This window comes from Mustela putorius, unplaced genomic scaffold, assembly GCF_011764305.1.
Source record: "Mustela putorius furo isolate JIRA1106 unplaced genomic scaffold, ASM1176430v1.1 tig00003987_pilon_pilon_pilon, whole genome shotgun sequence".
Lineage (NCBI taxonomy): Eukaryota > Metazoa > Chordata > Mammalia > Carnivora > Mustelidae > Mustela > Mustela putorius.
Genome location: NW_025422126.1, coordinates 7,208,496 through 7,228,906, shown reverse-complemented (window position 1 = coordinate 7,228,906; position 20,411 = coordinate 7,208,496). Strand labels below are relative to the sequence as shown.

The following is a 20,411-nucleotide window of genomic DNA, read 5'->3' as shown; positions in this document are numbered from 1 at the left end:
GACTACCACACATATGGGGGTGCCAGGGTGGCTCAGTAGGTTGGGCGTCCAACTCTCAGGTTTTGGCTCAGGTCATGGTCTCAGAATTGTGGGATGGAACCTCACACCAGGCTTTGTGCTCAGCAGAGAGTTTGCTCAAAGACTCTCCCTTCTTCTCCCTCTATCCTTCCCCGCTACTTGCGCACATGGGGTCTCTCTCTCTCTCCCTTTAAAATAAATAAATAAATCCTAAAAAAAAAAATTACCAAGCACAGAAAAAAAGAAACACAACCCATAGTGAGACAAATAATCCAGTGAAACTAATCCAGAACTGACACATATGTAAGAATTAGCAGACAAGAATGAAAACCGTTCATTTAAAAGTCTAGAAAAATATAAACTAACCTATAGTGTCAGAAGAAGAACAATGGGTGTGGGGTAGAGCTGAGGTGTCTTCAGTATCTTGACTGTGGTGATGATTTCACACATGTATATATGTCAAAACTTGATTTATATACCTCAAGTATGCACACTCTATTGTATGCCAACTCTATCTCAATAAAACTGTTTTTTTAAAAAAAGTTTTGCTTCTGAGGAGTAGAACTAGAGGGTAGAAAGAAATGAGGGAAAGGCACTGCTTTGTAGTTTTAGTACAATTCTTCTACCACTAGCTGGATTTTTATTTATTTTTTAATGTACTGGATTTTTAGATTTTTAATATAAATATAAATAAAATAAAAATTAATTAAAGAAACTTTTAGGAAAGAGAATGAAACAGTTGGGGACAGTTTCATAGATGTGACAAGATTTGATTTACATCCTGAAAAGAGAGAACGAACTACAGTCTACTGGCATGTTAAGGACCAAGTACAGAACTTCATATTATACATGTGCTAACTTGCTTCTCACAACAACCTATTGAAACATTATTGTCCCATTAAGCAAACAATAAAGTCAGGCTAAGAGATTAGTTCTTTTAAATATTTATTTATTTGAGAGACAGCAAGAGAGAGAGTGAGCATGAGTTGGGGGGAGAAGCAGAGGGAGAAGCAGATCCCTGCTGAGCAGGGAGCCAGATGCAGAACTCGATCCCTAGACTCCAGGATCATGACAAGAGCAGAGGGCAGATACTCAACCGACTAAGCCAGGTGCCCCAGGCTAAGAGATTATTTAATTTACCCAAGTTCTCACAATAAACAAATGGCATGGCCAAGATCTTATTCCAGATCTATCTGTCCTTACAGTCAAGGTTCTTATCCTTTAATGTACTAGCACAATGTCTGTGTAAAGAAGGTCCTTATTAATATTTTGAAAATTACACCAAAGAGGGTGTGCCTAGGTGGCTTGATTTTGGTCAGGCTTGATTTTGGCTAAGGTCATGATCTCAAGGTTGTGAGATCAAGTCCCGAATCAGGCTCCACACAGCGCAGAGTCTGCTTGGAATTCTCTCTCCCTCTACCCCTTTCCCCACTCATGTTCTCTGTCCAAAATAAACAAATAAAAATTATATCAAAGAGTATTCTATTAAAAATGTTTTAAGTAAATTCCCAATTGCACAAATAGCAAAATAATTTGCCTCGGTGGAAGGTGAAAACATAAGGTGGGGAACTAGACTGACTGATAATTATATATCCAAACAACAGTTTTCAACAGCTTTAAGTAAACTTGCAGAAGATACTGAAACCTGAAGAAGATGCCATTTCAGAGGGTCCTAGGATTCAAACTAACAAAAATCTTTACTGATGGCTGAGATAAAGGAATCAAAATATGCCCAAAGGTACAGATAATATTAAATTCAGCTGAGATGTCAATACTATGAAAATCAGAAACACATTTCAAATCACCTGGAGGCAGGGGGTAGAAGAGTCTTATAAACTACCTAAAACTCAGTTAAGGACAATGCAAAGTTTTACAAATTAGAATGAGAAACTGTAAACCACAAATATAGGCTTCTGTGACAGACAGAATAAGGACAACTGTAAGAGAAAGATCCAAAGAGAGAAAGATGACAGTAGACCATCTTGGGGAAAATCTGAATATACTACCTCAAAGCAAAATTTAGAGGTAAAAATGTGAAGAGATGGGTAGTGGTCATCCTTCTCCCTGCTTTACTTCAGCTTCTCTTTGGAATATTTACCTATTTATGGCACCCTACTTTACACAAACACAAATCCTAAGTACTGAGAGAAGAGACTAAAATAAAGGAATCATTCACTTAACTAATAAAAACATCATGAGAACGGCATGATTCCAGTCTTCAAATATCTGAAGGATTGTTAAACTACGGGTGAATAAGGTTTCCAGAAGCTGTAAACTATCAAAATTAAAATCACTGAAGTTACAGAGAAGTAGATTTCCACTCAATGTAAGGCAAAACATTCTAAAATTAAAGCTGTCCAAAGAAAGCATAACAAGCTGCCCTATTAGACTATGAACTTTTCTTCCCATTTTGCCTTTGTTTGTTTGTTTTTTAAACGATTATCTACTTGTTTAGATTTCATAATCCATCTTCATGTAGTTTTTCAGGGAGTTACACATATTGTATTCCCTGACATCTTGAGTGTTTGAGAATATCGTGCTCTGCCTTTATTCTCAAAAGATGACTTAGCTATAAAATGTTGGGCTCTCATTCCTTCAAAAGTTTGTAAGTATTATGCTGTTGTCTTCTCCACTGAACATTACTATGGAAAAGTTTGAAGCTAGCACAAATTTTTTCCTTGTAGAAGACTTGCTTTCTTGGGGTGCCTACGTGGCTCAGTGGGTTAAGCCTCTGCCTTCAGCTGAGGTCATGATCTCAGGGTCCTCGGATAGAGCCCCACATCGGGCTCTCTGCTCAGCAGGGATCCTGCTTCCCCTTCTCTCTCTCTGCCTGCCTCTCTGCCTACTTGTGATCTCTCTGTCAAATAAATAAAATCTTAAAAAAAAAAAAAAAGACTTGCTTTCTGGCCTAGACTCCTGAAGTATTACTGTATTATACTTGAATCTGTGTATTTGGGAAGATAATAGGCCTTGAGATTAGATAATGATCCCATACCCACTTTATCTCTCTACACAGCTAAGAAAACATAGTAATAAAGACATTTTTGACTCCTGAGTCAGACTGACAACTTGAATCTGTAACTGCAAGCTGTAGTGCTACACATGTAATTTTCAGTAGCATCAAAACACATCACATACCTCAATACAAACCTAACAAAGAGGTTTAAGACTAGAACTCCTGACAGGTTTTTTGGGTACAAATTGAGAAAGTGGTTATAAACTTTATATGAAAATTCAGAAGGCCAAGAACAACCCAGACAATCTCAAATAAAAACAAAGGTAGAGTATTTAGAGACATCAAGGCCTATTAGCAAGGACAGACAAAAAGAATAAAAAAGATCCCAAGAACCAACTTATATGGTCACCGGATTTGTGATAAACATGGCCCTTCAGTGTAGTTTAGAAAAGATGGTCTTTTCAATAAATGGTTCTGGATCAAATAGATACTTACATGGGGAAAAAACGAATCTGGGCCCCAAACTCATACTTTTTATTTTGAGATGTACTGCAGATCTAAACGTGAAAGGTAAAACAACATAAATTTTAGAAGAAAACATGGGAAAATAGCTTGATGACCTTGGAGTGGCAATGAGTTTTTAAACATGAGACCAAAAGGTTTAACTACAAAGGCAAAAAAACTATAAAGGTAAGATTATAAAGTCAAGAATAAAAGTTTTTTAAAAAGCTGATTTAAAGAATAGATATGAAATTGCTTTATAAATAAGGAGTTATATGTCATTTAATTTTACTGGACAAAAAAGAATGCACATTAAATGACCACGGACTGAAAATTTCTCCTTTAAAAATGGTATGAGTCAGGGCACCTGGGTGGCTCAGTTGGTTAAGCATCTGCCTTCAGCTCCGGTCATGATCAGGGTCCTGAAATTGAGCCCTGAGTCAGGCTCCCTGCTCAGCAAGAGCCTGCTTCTCCCTCTCCTTCTGTCCCTCCCCCTACCCACTCATGTGCAAGCATGTGTACTCTCTCAAACAAATAAATAAAATATTTTTTTTAAATGGTGTAACTCAAGGACCAATCAAACTCTAAGGAGAAGTAATTTGGGTTTTACTTTCTATCATTCATTTATGTTAATATTTTTTTTAAAGATTTTATTTTCTTATTTGACAGACAAGTAGGCAGAGAGGCAGGCAGAGACAGAGGAGGAAGCAGGCTCCCTGCTGAGCAGAGAGCCCGATGTGGGGCTCTATCTCAGGACCCTGGGACCTGAACCGAAGGCAGAGGCTTTAACCCATTGAGCCACCCAGGTGCCCCTATATTAATATTTTTAATTATAAAAACAATATAGCCTTATTGTAGAAAATACAGGAAAAAGAAGAAGAAAATCCATTATTTTACCATCTTAAAATATCCATTTTTATCATTTTGGTGTTTGGGAAACCCTCACCAGAGGGTAATTTGAAAAAGAAAAGTTTACCATAAAGAATCATTACCTACGAGAAACTTGGAATAATGAGGGATTAGCTAATAAGAAGAGAATATTTGAGAATATAGAAATAGCAGATATAAGGAATGGCCACTATTCCTAGGTTGGAGATAAATACTAAAAGAAGAGGTCTCAGCCAGGACTGAGATCTAAACCCTGTTGGAAAGGGCATGACCACAGCTCACAGAACAACAGAAAAGTTGCTGTAGTGCCACAACTGCAGAGCTTACTGAAAATTATACCCTTAAGAACGTTGTTCTTCATATGCCCTCTAGGGAGCCAGGGAAAGCTGATCACATGGAGTGGGGAGCTACTGGCTAGTGGATCCTGCTGACTGCAGTGCTCCGCAGGAGCTATCACTGTAAAAGCTGACAAGCTTTAAGATCAGGGCACTAGAATCTTCATGTACTGTCAGAGAGACACTAGATAAGCCACTTGTACTGCAAGAGCCAGGCAGTGGAGAAACTACCAGGCCAGCACCTCAGAACCAAGATGGAAAACCCCTCCCTCTTCCAATGTCTCTCCAGTGCCCTCTACTGGTAAAGTTTAACATTCAGCCAGTTAGCAAAGGAACCTATGTAAAGGTTCATTTTCACAGAGTATGCAATGAATCAGTTTGGAGCTGAGGGATAAGTTGGTAACTAGCACAACTATAAAACTGTTTTCATTAATCATGGCTGGGCATAACTATGGTTGCTGAAGGTTACCCCAAACACCAATATGATAAGAATGGGTTTTTTAAGATGGTAAACCAATCTTTTCTCTTTCGTCTGTATTTTCCACAACGTGGTTATACTGCTTTTATAGTTTAAAATTTAAATATAATATAAATAAATGATAGAAAATGAAGGCTAATTGCACTCCTGGGTATTTACCCCAAAGATACAGATGTAGTGAAAAGAAGGGCCATCTGTACCCCAATGTTTATAGCAGCAATGGCCACGGTCACCAAACTGTGGAAAGAACCAAGATGCCTTTCCACAGATGAATGGAAAAGGAAGATGTGGTCCATATACACTATGGAGTATTGTGCCTCCATCAGAAAGGATGAATACCCAACTTTTGTAGCAACATGGACCGGACTGGAAGAGATTATGCTGAATTAAATAAGTCAAGCAGAGAGAGTCAATTATCATATGGTTTCACTTATTTGTGGAGCATAACAAAAAGCATGGAGGACATGGGGAGTTAGAGAGAAGGGGGTTGGGGTAAATTGGAAGGGGAGGTGAATAATGAGAGACTATGGACTCTGAAAAGCAATCTGAGGGGTTAGAAGTGGTGGGGGGGTGGGAGGTCAGGGTACCAGGTGGGGGGTATTATGGAGGGCTCGGACTGCATGGAGCACTGGGTGTGGTGAAAAAATAATGATACTGTTATGCTGAAAATAAATAAATGAAAAAAAAAAAGAAAAAAGAAAATGAAGGCTAAATTACTACTCTTTGGAGTTTAATTGGGTTTGGGATGCTCCCAGAAAATTCAATTAAAAGTTTTTTACCAGAAGTGGGGAGAACCTGGGTGGCTCAGCCATTAAGCGTCTGCCTTCAGCTCAGGTCATGATCCCAGGGTCCTGGGATTAAGCCCCGCATCGGGCTCACTGTTCAGCAGGAAGCCTGCTTCTCCCTCTCTTACTCCCACCTGCTGGTGTTCCCTCTCTCCCTGTTTCTCTCTTTGTCAAATAAATAAATAAAATCTTTTTTAAAAAAGTTGCCAGAAGTAAAAACTAGAGATTCAGTCATATACCACAGAGTTAGTATACTAAAATATTAAAGAAAAAAAATATTTTTTTATAGAGGGAATCCTATTTGAATATAGACTTAAGGAATTTTTTCAAATTTGAAAACTACAATATTTTCATACCCCCGAACACAATTTCTTTGTATTCTCCCACCAAATAAAAATTACAGACATTAACAACATTCCCATAATTTAGAAATTTCGTAGTAAGTAAAACCAAGTTTTTGGAAATGAAAAGAAAAGTATAATATCAAAAGTAAAGGAAAGAAAGTCAAGGGGAAAAAGCAATATACAAACATAAATTTGAAACAACTCTCAAAGGAGAAACAGTAGGAAGATATTTGCCTCAGAATGACAGTAGGTGGAGCCAGTGCACTCAGCAGTCTTGGTTCTCTCAAATTTTGCCAGACACAAGAAAGCCCTGGGGCAACTGGGTAGACAATTGACAGCTGTATAACCACCACCCAAAACGGAAGATAAAAAAATAGAAGCATTAAAACCTGGTGAAGCTGAAAAAATTACTGCTTTATTGCCACTATGAGGAGCCCTCCTGCATGGTCAGCAAACAATCTTTGTGAGAGCAGTAACTGGTTTGAGCCTGAAAGCAACCTGACACCGTCCCCCCAAACAAGTTCACTTTGTGAAATATTTTACTGCTTATACAGATGTTCAAATAATGTAAAAGATTCCCAGAACTTCAAAGACTTTGGAGCTGAAAGAAGACAGGCAGACCCTCTAATTTAATCTTCTCAATTTATATCAGGCAACATTTTATTCATACCACTTTCTAGCTGTGTTAATTTGGGAAAATTATTTATGCTTAAGACTTAGTTTCCTGGAACTCCTGGGTGGCTCAGCCGGGTTAAGCGTCTGCCTTTGGCTCAGGTCATGATCCTAGGGTCCTGGGCTCCTTGCTCAGCGGGGAGCCTGCGCCTCTCTCTGTATTTCCCCCTGCTTGTGCTTCTCTTGCTCTCTGAGAAGTAAATCAACAAAATCTCAAAAAAAAAAAAAAAAAAGAAAAAGAAAAAAGACTTAGGTTTCCAGACCTGTAAGGGGTGGGGGGCAAAATATTTAAAATCTCACTTTAAAGAATTATAAGCAAAAATTCAGTTCAATTTGACAAACATTTATTAAGTATTTCCTATGGGCAAGGCACTGAGATGGGAGATGGTAAGAAAGGTTTAGCAAGTGAATAATTCTGGTTCCTGTTCTGGGAAAATATATATACAACTTAGTAGGAAAGACCGACAGGTAAACAAATAGCAAGGGAGAATGGCAAGACCAAGGGGCACCCAACAACATACTCAGGGGAAGGGAAGGAACTCAAGAAGAGATTCAGTAAGGAGCTAGCACTGGAGCTATGCCTTGAAAAAAAGAAAGATAAGAAGTATTTATGTCACTACTAATACAAGAGTCATTCTATTTTCTTTAGAGTGCATATAGTAGTTTCAAAAAAAATTATTTAATTTATGAAAACTGGTTTTACACATTATTTTTTAATTAGCAATAATCGCACCTCAGATAAACCTCATTGGCTATGATACTGCCACTGTGCAAAACTTACACATTATTTTTTAAAACTACATTCTATTTTCACTTTACTCTGTATTTAATAAAAATAACACTTAAAACTATTTATGATAAAATAATAAAAATGAAAATGTCCATATTAAGTTCAAGAGGAAGTACATTTTAGGTTTGGGAAGAAAGGCCAAGTACATAGTGGTCTCTTTTTTTTTTTTTTTTTTTTAAGATTTTATTTATTTATTTGATAGAGAGAGATCACAAGCAGGCAGACAGGCAGGCAGAGAGAGAGAGAGAGGAGGAAGCAGGCTCCCTGCTGAGCAGAGAGCCCAATGGGGGACTCGATCCCAGGACCCTGGGATCATGACCTGAGCCGAAGGCAGCGGCTTAACCCACTGAGCCACCCAGGCACCCCACATAGTGGTCTCTTAAAGAGATAACAGAAGACCTTGGGAGCCCCACATTAGTTACAGCTCAGGTACTATCATTTATTAAGACGGAGATCATAGGGAAAGGTTCATAGCAAAAAAAAGAATGTTGTATTTATATAATGCTGCTTTGAAGAAGGCTCAAAGATGAGAGCTGAACAATGAGAATAAACAATTAACAGAAAAGAATGATACAGAAGACATGAATTAGAAGAACAAGGGAACTAAGATGGTTCTGATCTCCCTGGAGAAATACTTAGTGAAATAAAGATTTCAGATTTATCCAAAGGTCAAAAAAGGGGAAGTTTCCAAACCATATTCAGGATGAAGAGGCATTCTGAAATAACAAAATCAGAAAATGATTATTTTGATAATCCCCACTTCCTCTCCACTTTGATTAAAACTTTCTTTTCAGGGCCCAACTCAGTAAGTTTTGCTTAGTCACTGAATATGATCACTCCCTCTTCTTTCAGCACAAACTGTTCTAACCCCTCATCTGGCACTTGGCACAGATTGCCCTGTACAGATAGCTCTCTTTCCACTAAGTCAAAACATAAGTATTTACATCTAAGTCCTTAAATTAAAAAAAATTTTTTTAGAAGATTTTATTTATTTGACAGAGAGATAGAGAGAGATCACAAGTAGGCAGAAAGGTAAGGGGGGGGGGGAGACTCCCCGCTGAGCAGAGAGCCTGATGTCAAGCTGGATTCCAGGACCCTGAGATCATGACCTGAGCTGAAGGCAGAGGTTTAACCCACTGAGTCACCCAGGTGCCCCCTTTAGTTAAATTTCTTAAGAGCAGCAGCCTTACATTGATTCACTCATTCAAAAGCAAGTATTTACTGAATATCTACTATAAAAAGCACTATAAAGGAATACAAAGGAAAACCAGACAGACTCTGCTCTCCTGCAAATTAAACTAGTGCCAAATTTACAAAATAGTAAAGATATTCAAAAACAGATATCATTTTATAAGTAGTTCAATTATGATGTAATGGAGTAATTCTTTACTCACAAATTAATTTATCAGATTTATCATTAATTCAAATCTAGTCTCACTAAATTTTTCACTCACTCATTTACTTAGAACTGGAATGCATCAGTTAAAGGTCATGAATATACCAGAAGGAAACAATCAAAAAAACTAAAAGGCTATCTATGGAATAAGAGAAGATCTTTGCAAATGACATATCTGATAAAGGATTAATATCCAAAATCTATAAAGAATTTATCAAACTCAAAACCCAAAGAACAAATAATCCACTTATGACATGGGCAGAAGACATGAATAGACACTTTTCCAAAGAAGACATATAGATGGCTAACAGCCACATGAAAAGATGCTCAAAATGACTCATCATCAGGAAAATACAAATCAAAACCACAATGAGATACCACCTTACACCTGTCAGAATGGCTAAACTTAACAACACAGGAAACAACATATCTTGGTAGGGATACAGAGAAAGGGGAACACTTTTACACTGTTTGTGGGAATGCAAACTGGTGCAGTCATCTGAAAAACAGAATGAAGGTTCCTCAAAAGTTAAAAATAGAACTACCCAGGGTGCCTGGGTGGCTCTGTCATTAAGCGTCTGCCTTCGGCTCAGGTCATGATCCCGGGGTGCTGGGATTGAGCCCCACATCAGGCTCCCTGCTCTGCGGGAAGCCTGCTCCCCTTCTCCCACTCCCCCTACTTGTGTTCCCTCTCTGGCTGTCCTTCTGTCAAATAAATAAAATCATTTTTAAAAAATAGAACCACCCTATGATCCAGCAATTGCACTACTAGGTATTTGCCCAAAGCATATAAAAATACTAACTTGAAAGGATACATGCACCCTGATGTTTACGACAGCATTATCAACAATAGTCAAATTATGGAAAGTCCAGGTGTTATCCATAAAAGCCAAAATATGGAAAGAGCCCGTGTCCACAGATAGATGAATGGATAAAGAAGATATGATATATAAATATATATTATAGATAAATAGGCAGACTAAGCCACCCAGGTACTCCAAGCACCAGGTGTTTTATGTAAGGGTTGAACCACCAAATTCTACACCTGAAACTAATATTACAGTGTATGTTATCCAACTGGAATTAAAATATAAACTTGGGTGTGGGGAGGCATCTGGGTGGACCAGTTCATTGGAGTCTGCCTTCAGCTATGGCTATGATCTCCAGGTCCTGGGATGGAGCCCCTGTTGGGCTCTCTACTCGGTGGGGAGTCAGCTTCCCCCTCAGTCTCCCTCTGTGATTTCTCTCTCTCAAATAAACGAATAAAATCTTTAAAAATAAAAATTAAAAAATAAAATCTTGGAAGAAAGGGGTGCTTGGGTGGCTTAGTAGGTTAAGCATCCAACTATTAATTTTAGCTCAGGTCAGGATCTCAGGGTCATGACACTGAACCCTGCATCAGGCTCTGCAGTCAGTGGGGAGTCTGCCTCTCTCACCCTTGGCCCCTCCCACCATGCTCTCGTTTTCTTTCTTTTTCTCTCTCTCAAAATAAATAAATCTTTAAAAGGAAAAAAAACAAAACAAGAAATGAAGGGGCACCTGGGTGGCTCAGTCGGTTAAGCATCTGCCTTCAGCTCAGGTCATGATTTCAGGGTCCTAGGATCAAATCCCAAACCAGGCTCCCTGTTCAGCAGGGAGCCTCCTTCTCCCTCTGCCCCTCCCCTTACTCATGTACAGGCACATGCACTATCTCCCTCTCTTTCTCACTTTTTAATAAATAAAACCTTTAAAAATCAATCAATCAATAATAAAAACTTGGAAGAAAAAAACAATTAGGAAATAACTAAGGTTTCACAATAAACTGACATAGAAGTCAAATAATTAACTAGTAGCAGACTAGTGAGCTGTAATCTACAGAAGACTTTCAAGTGCAGAAACAATAACCATGAAACAATACAAAAGTTGCTAGGCAGGGTATAATGGTATTTCTCCTAAGAACTGGTTCCTGGCACAATAAAGAATGTTTATTTCCTGAATTTGTACCTCAAATACCCCGTATTACCATGGGGTTGGGGGCAGTAAGTTTAAAGGGGCTGGAAAAGCTTTAAATAAACTGGGGTATTGACAAATAACTGGGGTATGTAACATCCCAAGTACTTACTGATACTACGATGATTCACTCCACCTGTAGGAATGGTTGACAAAAAGAGCAAAGTGAAATTCATTATCTAGTTTGTGCCAGATGCGACACAATGGCCTTTAATTACAGAAACTGTAAAATCCAGAAAAAAGAGGGAGTAAGAGCAGATGTTGGAGGAGTAGGAAACCTAAATTTCATCTGGTTCCAGGAATTCAGCTAGTTATCAAACTATCTGAATACCTACAAACTCCACAGGACATTAAAGAAAAGAATAGCAGCAATTCTATGAACACAAAAGCAACCACATTCTGGAAGGACTGCAGAGAAGCGAATCCAAGGTGATATACAGGAAGACAGACCATGGTCGGGAGGGAGCCTACATCAGCTGGCTCCCGGCAAGTGACAGAGCACCAGAGCACAAAATCCGAACTTTTAGAAGTCTGCTCAGCAAAGGGGACGTCGCTCCAGTGGCTAAGTGGGGGTGGAACCCTCACCCAGATAGTGTGGTCTTAGGACCCTCCAGGTCACAGAAAGATAGGGAGGGGTGCCTAAGTGTGGCAGAGCTCCCAGGTGTTGCAATGGGGAAGCCAGTTGCACAGACTGAGCTGAGGAGTGGGGTCTCAGCTCAGGGTTGCCATAAACTGTGATCTGTGGCACAGTCGGCCTCTTTGAGCAGGGGCCCAACAAGCAGCAGAAACAAGGAGACTCCCCTTCCTCCTCTGGGAGGAGCAGCACAGGAGCGTGCTGCAGGAATCAACTGAGCTTGGAGACTCCAACCAGTGTCATGTACCAGAGATAGAAACACTCATCATAGGCCAGGTGAACACAGAGTGTGGCTGGAGACCAGGGAGACAGGAGTGATTGATTGCTTTTCTCTGAGGACATACTGAAGAGTGGGGCCCTGAGTTCCTGGCTCTTCCTGGACCAGAGATTGGGAGGCCACCATTTTCATTCTCGTCCTCCAAAGCTGTACAGAAAGATTTCAGGAAACAAAAGCTACTGAGAGCAAACCTGAGCAGATTACGTAGCCTGGGCCCTGGCAGCGGTGTGTAACTCCACCTGGGGCAAAGAGACTTGAGAATCACTGCAATAAGCCCCTGCCCCAGAAGATCAGCAAGAGCAACCAACCAAGACCAAGTTTAACAGTCAATGAGAAGTGCAAAATTCCAGCGCTTGGGGAAGAGAGCACATAGAATTCATGGCTTTTTTCCATGATTCTTTAATCTTTCCAGTTAATTTTTAAATTTTTCTTTATTTTTTCTTTTTAAATTTTTTTGAATTGTTCTTCCTTCCTATTTTAACCAACATTGTATCAATTCCTTTTTAAAAATGTTTTTAATTTTCATTTTTACATTCATATTCCATCCCTTCATTGTATTCCATCTTAATTTTTATGTATATATGTTTTTCTTTCTTTAAAATTTTTGGATACAGTTTCCCCTCCCTGAACTGGACGAATCATCTAAGCAAAATATCAACAAGGAAATAAAGGCTTTAAACGACACAATGAACCAGATGGACTTCACAGATATATTCAGAACATTCCATCCCAAAGCACCAGAATATACATTCTTCTCTAGGGCACATGGAACATTCTCCAGAATAGATCACATCCTGGGTCACAAATCAGGTCTCAACTGGTACCAAAAGACTGGGATCATGCCTTGCATATTTTCAGACCACAATGCATTGAAACTAGAACTCAACCAGAAGAAAAAAGTTGGAAAGAACTCAAATAACATGGACGCTAAAGAGTATTCTGATAAAGAATGAATGCGTCAACCAGGAAATTAAAGGGGAATTTAAAAAATTCACGGAAACAAATGAAAATGAAAACGCAACTGTTCAAAATCTTTGGGATGCAGCAAAAGACAGTCCTGAGAGGAAAGTACAGAGCAATATGAACCTTTCTCATAAAACAAGAAAGGTTTCAAGTACACACCCTAACGTACACCAAAAGGAGCTGGAGAAAGAACAGCAAAGAAAGCCTAAACCCAGCAGGAGAAGAGAAATAATAAAGATCAGAGCAGATCTCAATGAAATAGAAACCAAAAGAACAGGAGAACAGAGCAACAAAAGTAGGAGTTTGTTCTCTGAGAGAATTAATAAGATTGATAAAACCTTGGCCAGACTTGACAAAAAGAAAAGAGAAAGGATCCAAATTAATAAAATCATGAATGAAAGAGGTGTGTGATCACAACCAACACCAAAGAAATACAAACAATTATAAGAACATTTTATGAGCAACTATACACCAGCAAATTAGACCATCTGGAAGAAATGGATGCATTCCTAGAGATGTATAAACTACAAAAACTGAACCAGGAAGAAATAGAAAACCTGAACAGACCCATAACCAGTAAGGACACTGAAGCAGTCATCAAAAATCTCCCAACAAACAAGAGCCCGGGGACAGACGGCTTCCCAGGAGAATCCTACCAAACATTTAAAGAAGAGTTAATACCTATTCTCCTGAAACTGTTCCAGAAAATAGAAATGGAAGGAAAACTTCCAAACTCATTTTATGAGGCCAGCATCACCTCGATCCCAAAATCTGATGAAAACCCATCAAAAAGAATTATAGACCAATATCCCTGATGAACATGGATGTAAAAGTTCTCACCAAAATACTAGTCAATAGGATCCAACAGTACATTAAAAAGGATTATTCATGGGGCACCTGGGTGCCTTAGTGGGTTAAAGCCTCTGCCTTCGGCTCAAGTCATGATCCCAGAGTCCTGGGATCGAGCCCTGCATTGGGCTCCCTGTTCAGCAGGGAGCCTGCTTCCTCCTCTTTCTGCTTACTTGCAATCTCTGTCAAATATATGAATAAAATCTTAAAAAAAAAAAAAAAAAAAAAGATCATTCACCACAACCAAGTGGGATTTATTCCTGGGCTGCAAGATTGGTTCAACATCCACAAATCAATCAATGTCATAAACTACACTAATAAGAGAAAGAACAAGAACCATATGAACCTCTGAATAGATGCAGAAAAAGCATTTGACAAAGTACAGCATCCTTTCTTGATCAAACCCTGCACAGTGCAGGGATAGGAGATACATACCTCAATATCATCAAAACCATCTATGAAAAACTCACAGCGAATATCATTCTCAATGGGGAAAAACTGAAAGCTTTTCCCCTAGGGTCAGAAGCATGGCAGGGAAGTCCACTATCACCATGCTATTCCACATAGTACTAGAAGGCCTAGCCTCGGCAATCACACAACAAAAAGAAATTAAAGGCAACCGAATCAGCAAAGAAGAGGTCAAACTCTCACTCTTTGCAGATGATATGATAGTTTATGTGGAAAACCCAAAAGACTCCACCCCAAAACTGCCTGAAGTCATACAGGAATTCCATAAAGTGTCAGGATGTAAAATCACACCAACAGCAAGAAAAAAGAAAGAGAAATTAAGGAGTCAGTCCCATTTACAACTGCACCCAAAATCTTAAGATACCTAGGAATAAGTCTACCCAAAGAGGCAAAGAATCTGTACTCAGAAAAGTATAAAGTATGCATTAAAGAAATTGAAGAAGACACAAAGAAATGGAAAAATGTTCTAGGTTCATAGATTGGAAGAACAAATATTGTGAAAATGTCTATGCTACCTAGTGCAATCTACGCATTCAATGCAATCCCTGCCAAAATCCCCACCAACTTTTTTCAAAAAAAGGGAACAAATAATCCTAAAATTTATATGGAACCAGAAAAGACCCTGAATACCCAGAGAAATGTTGAAAAAGAAAAGCAAAGCTGGTGACATCACAATTCTGGACTTCAAGCTCTGTCACAATGCTGTAATCATCAAGACAGTGTGGCAATGGCACAAAAACAGACACATAGATCAATGAAACAACAGAGAGGCCAGAAATGGACCCCCTCATCTCTATGGTCAACTAATCTTTGACAAAGGCAGGAAAAAAATGTCCAGTGAAATAAAAGACAGTCTCTTCAACAAACGGTGATGGGAAAACTGGACAGCCACATGCAGAAGAACGAAACTGGACCATTTCCTTAGATCAGACACAAAAACAGACTCAAAATGGATGAAAGACCTCATTGTGAAACAGCAATCCATCAAAATCCTTGAGGAGAACACAGGCAGCAACCTCTTCGACCTCAACCACAGCAACTTCTTCCTAGAAACATTGCCAAACTCTCTTCTCAGCAGGGAGCCTGCTTCCCCCTCTCTCTCTCTTGCCTGCTTCCCCCTCTCTCTCTCTCTGCCTGCCTCTCTGCCTCCTTGTGATCTCTCTCTCTGTGTCAAATAAATTAAAAACAAACAAACAAACAAACATCACCAAAGGCAAAGGAAACAAGGGCAAAAATGAACTATTGGGACTTCATCAATGAATGACATATCAGATAAAGGGCTAGTATCCAAAATCTATAAAGAACTTAAGGGGTGCCTGCGTGGCTCAGTGGGTTAAAGCCTCTGCCTTCAGCTCAGGTCATGAACCCGGGGTCCTGGAGTCAAGCCCCGCATCCGCATGGGGCTCTCTCTGCTCTGCAGGGAGCCTGCTTTCCCATCCCCCTGCCTGCCTCTCTGCCTACCTATGATCTCTGTCTGTCAAATAAATAAATAATCTTTATTTAAAAAAAAAAAAACTTAATCGAACTCAACAACCAAAGAACAAAGAATCCAGTCAAGAAATGGGCAGAGGACATGAACAGACATGTAGGCAAAGAAGACATCCAAATGACCAACAGACACATGAAAAAATCTTCCACATCATTTGGCATCAGGGAAATACAAATCAAAACCAGCATGAGATACTACCTCACACCAGTCAGAATGACTAAAATTAACAAGTCTGGAAACAACAGGTGTTGGCGAGGATGCGGAGAAAAGGGATCCCTCCTACACTGTTGGTGAGAATGCAAGCTGATGCAGCCATTCTGGAAAACAGTACAGAGGTTCCTCAAAAAGCTGAAAATAGAGCTACCCTCTGACCCAGCAATGGCACTACCAGGTATTTACTCCAAAGATACAAATGTAGTGATCCAAAGAAGCATGGGTACCCAAATGTTTATAGCAGCAATGTCCACAATAGCCAAACTATGGAAAGAGGCTAGATGTCCATCAACAGAAGAATGAATACAGAAGAAATGGTATATACAATGGACTATTATGCAGCCATCAAAAAGTGAAAGCTTGCCATTTGCAAGGACGTGGGTGAAAGTAGAGTGTATTATGCTAAGCAAAACAGGTCAATCAGAGAGGGACAATTATCATAAGATCTCATTGATCGGAATTTGAGAATCAAGACAGAGTATTGTAGGGGAAGGGAAAATGAAACAAGATGAAAGCAGAGAGGGAAACAAACCATAAGAGACTCTTAGTCTCAGAAAACAAATTGAGGGTTGCTGAAGGGGAGAAGGTGGGAGGGATGGGGTGGCGGGGTGATAGACATTGGGGAGGGTATGTGCTATGCTGACTGCTGTGAACTGTATAAGACTGATGAATCACAGACCTGTATCCCTGAAACAAATAATATTTTTTATAAATAATACTTTTATATGTTAATAAAAAAAGAAAAAAGAAAAGAAAAAAAATTCAGGAACGATTGTTCCATAATGGGGAGTTTAGGGATAATTAGGAATTCCAAGATAATTTTTAAAAATTATTTAGCTCATCATACAAAGTGATCAATGAAAGCTGTTCTCTTCCATTAAGAAAACCAAAGGCGTTGGGTGGAAGGTGGTAACACAAGGTCTAAGAACCAGAGTGGGTGCTAACTGGGCATTTTGGAAATTTCACAGCTGAAATGGACCTCACCCATCACCTGACCTGCCACTTACCTTACTTGCACGGGAGCACAGAGACATCTAGGGTGAGGCCCAGCGATCCATGTTTGGCTCTCCCAACGTCCGGGCCTGGGCTGGCAAAAGTGCCGTTGCAGACAGAACGAATGGGATTCTTGGGTCTTGTGATTCCACTGCCACCCTGAGGGCTGGCACTTTGAGGATGGCTTTCCAAAATGGGGGTATTATATGCAACTGATGAACTGTTGAACTCTGCATATGAAACTAATCATGGACTACTTACTGGCTAATTGAATATAAATGAATTAAAAAAAGAAACCTAAAAATTGATCATAATTTACATTTTGCCATGTCTGCATCAAGCTTTTATTTTAATAAATTAAATGAACTATTACTGATATAATCAAAGTCAACCATCTCTCCAGTCAAATTCCCTTCACACATTTCCAGAGAAAATGGCTAGTGTTAATTTGGGTGCATAATTGTAATTCATTTAAAAATTATTTTCCATATATGTATGTCCATAAACATACAGTTTTGTTTTGTGCTTTTTATGTTTATCTAAATCGGGTAACTCTATGTCACTCCACAAAGTTTTTTTTGTTTTTGTTTTTTTTTAAAGATTTTATTTATTTATTTGATAGAGCTCACAAGTAGGCAGAGAGGCAGGCAGAGAGAGAAGGGGAAGCAAGCTCCCCGCTGAGCAGAGAGCCCCATGCGGGGCTCCATCCCAGGACCTTGGGATCATGACCTGAGCGGAAGGCAGAGGCTTTAACCCACTGAGCCACCCAGGCGCCCCTCACTCCACAAAGTTTTAATCAATAAAAATTAGGTGAGAGATCCAGTAGATAATTATAACAGTCCATTCCTTTCAACTGCTGTACAGTATGCTATCATAGGAATATACCAATTTTACTTATCTATTCCCATACCACTGGACATTTTAGGTTGTTTCTATATTTTCTTTGTTTTGTTTTGTTTTTTAAAGATTTTATTTATTTATCTGAAAGACAGAGAGAGCACGGGAGGGCGGGGGAGGCCAGAGGGAAAAGCAAACTACCTGCTGAACAGGAAGCCTGATGCGAGACTCGATACTGGGACTCCATGATCATGACCGGAGCTGAAGATAGCTGCCTAACCAACTATGCCACCCAGGCACCCCTGTTGCTATGTTTCTTTTATTAAACAATATTTCATTGAACATCTTTATGTCCATTTGTACAAGTATCTTGCTTACTGCTTTATATGCATATAAAACAGACTTCCAGGACACCTGGGTGGCTCAATTGTTAGGTGGCTGCCTTCGGCTCAGGTCATGATCTGAAGGTCCTGGATGGAGTCCTGCATGAGGCTCCTTGCTCAGTGGGAAGCCTACTTCTTCCTCTGCCTGCCTCTCCCCCTGTTCTCTGTGTCTCTCTCTCTGCCAAATAATTACATAAAATCTTAAAAAAAAAAAAAAAAAAAAAAGACTTCCTAGTTAGAGAAGAAGAAAAGGAAAAGAGGAAAGAGATGGAAAGGAGTCCTGAGCTATCACAGAGGCAGAAGGGCAAAAAGCAAGGGTTGAGAATGCTCATTAGAGTTCCCTTACATTCATCCTCACTATCACTGCCATATTTCAGGCCCTCTTATCTTAACTTGTATGAGGTTAAAAAAAAAAAAAAGGTAGAAGTAAGTGAAAAGTAAAAGAACGCATGTTCCATGTATTATTTCACATGGGGGGGGGTGAACAAATATCTTTTCACTTTTGATACAGAAATGTAGGTTCAGTGTATTTTTTTTTAAAGTAAGCTCAAACAGAATAAAAATAAAGTTTATCTTCTAAATCACTTTTTAGAGAATGGAAGTATCCCTTACATCTGCTGAGAAAATCGAGTCACAAAATACTACATAAGGCATAGTCATATATTTTTATTTTTAAAATATGTGTGTGTGCAGAGAGAAAAAGAGAGAGAGAGAGAAAGAGAAAAGTCAGTATGGAGGATACACAGCAAACAATTAACTGCTCCTAAGAAATGGTCCATGAGGCCACAGGTGTGAGTTGAGGGTGAGGTGACACAGGAGTTGGTACACGGAATCTAAACCACAGCTTATGCAGATCAATTATGCCTCATAGGCCTCCCGGGACCAGGTATGATTTTTACATTTCATTTTGTAATGTAATGCTGAACAGGGTGATTACTGGTGCTTTTCATTTTTCTTTTTCTGCTTCTTTGTATTTTCTATATTTCCCTTCACAACATTTTTAAGAGCTGAACTAAGTACTTCCCCAAGTCTAAAGTGTAAACTTCATGAAGATTTCACCAGTTTCTCCCAGACTTAGCACTGTGCCTGGCATATTGAAAATAGTCAATCAATATTTGCTGACTGATTCAAAATTTTCCACAATAAGTAATTACTCTCTAATAAGAAAAACAAGAAAAGTGGTTTCCACAAAGGAAATGCATATGAACATTAATTTTATGAACACATGAACATGATTTTAACATAATAAAAAAAATACAACATACCATAATGGAAGTTCATAGAAAATGTTATCAATTCATTAGACCTTGGCTTGGTATAATTGATGAAAACTTCACAGAAGAGATAATATTTCAGTTTGCCTTAAAGGGTGAATAGTAGTTTAACAAGTGCAGAGAAGAATATCCGACATAGAGAAAGCACACGAATGTACAAAGCCAGAAAGAACATATTGTGCCTAGGAAACCATGACAAATGACTTTTATTAAGCCTAGGAGGAAAGTTGTATTGGAAGCTACGTACAGCTCCTCTGATACAGTGGAACTAATATAAACATGGACAATATGTCTATGATCTCCCTACCAAACTACACAAAGTCTGAACTCTTCCAGAGAGAGCAAATGGGGAGTAAATGATGCAGAGGAATGATAAAGAGAAGAATGACTTTAAGTTTACAGACTGGATACAGTAGGAAGGGGACAAATAAGTTATGACTACCATAATCCAAATGTGATAAGTGATGATAAGGAACTAAACTAAGATGGTTGTGAGATGGGAGAGAGGGAAGAGAAGGCATGAATGACTAATTTAAGCGTCTTCTATGATGAAAGGATATATTCCCAGCTGGTTACACAAAAGGCAACCAAAAGCGTGCAAATATATAACTTCACTGTAAAACTAATAAAATGTCGAAAATGTTAAGAAAGTTACCCACTTTCTTTCTACGGAAGGAGGAAATATGCAGGACGATTATCATAAATGTTCCTCAAACAGATTTTTCATTATAATTAAATAAGGTGCTTAGCATGGTGGTTGACACATAGTGTCAATAAATATGACCTATTAGTATTGTTTTTAACATTGCCAAAAAAGACCATAAAAAGTAATTTTTTCCTAGAAATCTGTATATATTTTTAATAAGTAGTGGTTCCTCC

The 20,411-nt window shown here is 38.9% G+C and overlaps 1 protein-coding gene and 1 non-coding gene across 4 annotated transcripts in view; both read right to left on the bottom strand.

The window, feature by feature from the left end:
- Positions 1 to 20,411, bottom strand: part of ACER3 (alkaline ceramidase 3) — a 165,927-nt gene that overhangs the window by 124,969 nt on the left and 20,547 nt on the right. The window lies entirely within an intron of this gene.
- LOC123389603 lies at positions 7,619 to 7,755 on the bottom strand. Its single transcript, XR_006604229.1, has one exon. It is a non-coding gene; the product is annotated as a U4 spliceosomal RNA (small nuclear RNA).